Source organism: Vitis vinifera, chromosome 7 (assembly GCF_030704535.1).
Source record: "Vitis vinifera cultivar Pinot Noir 40024 chromosome 7, ASM3070453v1".
In the NCBI taxonomy this organism is placed as follows: domain Eukaryota; kingdom Viridiplantae; phylum Streptophyta; class Magnoliopsida; order Vitales; family Vitaceae; genus Vitis; species Vitis vinifera.
Window position 1 is genome coordinate 27,875,360 of NC_081811.1, and position 4,217 is coordinate 27,879,576.

Consider the following 4,217-nt stretch of genomic DNA (forward strand, 5'->3'; position numbering starts at 1 on the left):
CATCAACCAAATAAGATGAAATATTAAATAAATAAATAAATTTAAATATATTTTCTTTGTTTTTTTAAGCAATGTGTAGACCCCCACTTTGGGAGGTAATTGTTGTAGCAAATTTTGCCAGGTGGAGCAGCTTTAAGAGGCCGCGTGGTGCCTCTTGACAGGCTGCTGAAGGATCAAGTAGTGGATTTGAGAGGCAAACCAGGTGGTGACACCTGTAAAGTGATTCTTCAGGCAGTTATGAGATATTTTTTTAGGACTGCCAGCTGCATGAGTGAGGGGAGGTCGTCTGGCCGTTGGAGGATACCTTTTTCCTGCCAGCTGCAGGGTAGTGGAGAAGAGGCTGGTCTGGGAGCAGGCCGTGGGAGATATTTTTTGGGGGAGTTTTTTTTTGGAGAGGGGGATTCATCTTTCAGAGGAGGAAAAAAAGTTGAGGGGGGAGAGAGGAAAAGAGAGGACGGCTACAGGAAGAGTTTTTTAGGGGACTTTCTCTGGGAAAGCTACTAGAGAGAGAAGGAAGCTCGCGGGAGAGAGGGGTAAGCTTTGGAGAGAACTAGGGATGGAAGGGGGGAGGAGTAGCAGAGAGGTGAGTTTTTGGAGAGCTTAGAGAGAGATATTTTTTTAGGGCATTGCTTGACAAGCAAGCCGGACAGGAGAATAAGTTTTCTTAGAGCTTGAGGAGAGCTCAGAGAGAAAACCAAGGGGAACTTGCTGGTGAGAATAGGAGGGGATATCTTTTCTTTTCTAGAGGTAGCAGAGTGGAGAAGAAACAAGTTTGAAGGTAAGCATCTCGGGAGTAAAAGGACTTCCTCAGGTATGATTGCTACAGGCTTATTGATTGTTTTTGGCTGTTTATCACTCTCCTATGTCTCTTGTTGATATTTGAATATTTGTTGATTTGCTTGGGGTGGATAATGGAGGCCACTTATTGCTTGTTGAAACATAATCCTGTCTACATGTTTACCACTGTTAACCTTAGTATGTTTTGCTCCTATTATGAAAATGCCCTCAGTTGCCTTTGAAATGATTTTTCTCACCTAATCAGAGGGTTCACGGATGACTCATGAAGTGAAACCTCTGAAAATCACCTTTACTCATTTTCTTTTGTGTTCTTTTCAATGGTTTTTTTTTCTTTGTTGTGACCAATACTTTGCTTCTGGGCCTCGTTCAATGTAATGGCTGTAAAAAAGTAGATCTGGGTCTAGTTGTGTACTCATTCAGAGATCAAATATGTTGGGAAGAGACTATGATTGGGTGATGAGATTCTACTATAAGGTTCAAGGGAGGTTCAATTGGTTCAATGATGCCACTCTGAATTTGTTGATATCCTATATGTGTGTAGAAGAGATGCTCAGTGGGTCTCCTTTGGGTATCAAAACTCTGTTTTTCCTAGATATCAGTGGCATGCTTAAAGGTATATTATCAGGTCCTGGCCTGGTTGTAAGTATATCTATTTCATCTGCTGGATTCTTGCGAAGAAATCTCCCTCTAGCAGTTCTAGGAAATGGGAAGACGTCAATGGGAATGTGTCTGTGGTTTCTGCTCATGAGAATATATTGAGTGATCAGCCTGAGTTGCTGCAGCAACTTGGAATGGACCTTTCTTTCTGTTCCAATACTGATCTATGACCCATTGATAGAAGTCCACTTGGCAGATTTTTGAAGATGGAGAGGCTCGAAAACCATCTATGCATACTGATGTAGGTCCCGTGTCTGAGACAAGAGGTGCAGAAAATGCCGATTATGCTGATTCTGATAATAAAAACAGTGGGATTTCTTGGGTCCTTATTGTGATGGTTGCCCTATGTCACACCCTCATGAGGAAGAAGACACCAAAACAGAATATCTCGGTAAAATATTATGGTATCAGCAGGGAATGTCTCAATGTCGTTACTGATGAGTAAACTGACATGGTTGCTGAGAAAGGCGTTTGTTTTGACAAGTCAACCACAGTTGAGATCTCTGGAGACGCGCGGTCATAGCCTAGAGCTCGCGCTGGATGAGATATCATTTGACTTGGCTGTGTCAAACAAAAAGGCGTACCATACAGACTCCGCGGGAGCCTCATGCTGCATGCTAACTGATGCTGATTTTCTAAACTATAAGTTTTGGAGGAAAACAGAAGGCCGGAGATCAGCATCAAGGCTTTCTTCTTCTCAAACCACTCAATCAAGCATCCGATGAAACGCTGCACTTGATCCTTGAGACACTGCAAGCAGCTATAAAGACGGGTCATGAAGCATCTGCAGCAATAAAACCCATCAATCTCATTATCCATCAAGTCAAGCCAAACCATTTCTCCAACCTCTTCACAGCCATACCCGTCTTTCTTACCCCTGAACATACCTATTCTCCATACCCATTAAATCTACTCCTCTTCACCACTCCTTCCACTGATCCTAAGCCTTATCTCTCTACACTACACGCCTCCATACCCATCTTCTAATGCCCGTCACCACACCACTCCCTCACACTATCCCACTCACCCATGTTCAAAAGAATGCGTGGCTAAAACACTGAGGATGTTAAGGAGTTCCAGAGAGTGCCAGGGTGCAGATGTATATATATTTCCATGCAGTGAACAGATTGCAAGATGCCCACGAACAGATCGGTACAGTCGTCTCAACAGTTTTGAAGGCAAGCCACCTGCTTCTCATATTTCTGGGGTCTTCGGAACGGGGTCTGATTGGACATTTTTCTAGTATCCAACCGAATTTGATGCTGGAAGTGGGAGAAATTCAAGGAAGGCCTGCGAAGACTACCTCTCATGTCTTTGATAACGAGAATCATTCCAGCTTGGATTGATATTATCCCAAAAGCTCCAGTTTTGCCAAAAGATCCAAGAATAAACGAAGCAATGAATGCTAGAATCATGGTACAATCTTTCAAACGAGTTCAAGGTGCAGTTGCAGTGGAAATCCTCCTATCAAACTGATCTCATTCTCCAAACAAGCAGCTGAAACTTTGATGATAAGTGGGTCTAGTCATTTATGGTCGGACTCTCCCGGGGATTGAGCACATAGTTACACAGTTGTGATTATATCCCCAAGTACTAACATGAGTGAAGATTTGAAATCTCAGCAGTGGTGGCACCATGTTGAGAAGGGAACCCTCCTTGAAGCTGCAGATCACCAACTTTTGAAGAATTTGAAGAAAAATATGAAGAATTTGAAAACAAAATATGGAGGAACACCTCAATTCATTCTGTGATACCTCCCTTTACAATGAATGAAAGCATAAATAAATAGCCTACGGATATGAGACAATTCCGGAATGGAATTTCCCTTACATGGAAAGTGAATAAACTCTTACATGGGAAGTGAATAAACTACTCTTACATGGAAAGTGAATAAACTACCTTGCTAGAATTACTCCTAAATATATAAACTACTCTTACATGAAAAGTGAATAAACTACCTTGCTAGAATTACTCCTAAATCAATTATAATAAAGGTTGTACATTACACTAATTAGGGAAGTAAACAGAGGATGCTGGCTTGATTTCCAACACTCCCCCTCAAGCCGCGTTGTAGATGTTGATCATTCCAAGTTTTTCTGTCAGATCTTCGAAGTTAACTCGAGCAAGAGCTTTTGTGAGAATGTCAGTCGTTTGACAGTTTGTCGAAGTGTAGCTGACTTTGAAAACTCCTTCTTCAATCTTTTCCTTGATAAAGTGTCGATCTATCTCCACGTGCTTAGTTCGATCATGATGAACCGGATTCTTAGCGATACTGATGGCAGCTTGATTGTCACAGTATAACACCATGGGATGCTTCAATGGAACCCGTAATTCTTCTAACAGCCTGTTCAACCAGATTCCCTCGCAGATACCTTGTGCCATAGCACGAAATTCTGCCTCAGCACTGCTACGGGCTACCACTGACTGTTTCTTGCTTCGCCATGTAACCAAGTTCCCCCAGACAAATGAACAATAGCCTGAAGTTGATCTCCGATCAGTCACTGAACCTGCCCAATCTGCATCTGAAAAAATCTCAATCTCTTTATTTGTTGTTCTTTGAAAGAAGAGACCCTTTCCCGGTGTCATCTTGAGGTATCTCAATATTCTGATCACAGCAGTCATGTGTTTTTCGGTTGGATTATTCATGAATTGACTTACCACACTAACGGAGAAGCCGATGTCTGGCCTTGTATGAGAAAGATAGATGAGTTTCCCCACAAGACGTTGATATCTTCCTTTATCAACTGGCGCACTTCCATCAC

General features: G+C 42.3%; 1 long non-coding RNA gene across 1 annotated transcript; it reads left to right on the forward strand.

Annotated features, from left to right (window-relative positions):
• Positions 1–282: 282 nt before the first annotated feature.
• Positions 283–3,270, forward strand: LOC109122913 (uncharacterized). Its single transcript, XR_002030435.2, has 2 exons — positions 283–811; positions 1,652–3,270. It is a non-coding gene; the product is annotated as an uncharacterized LOC109122913 (long non-coding RNA).
• Positions 3,271–4,217: the final 947 nt, after the last annotated feature.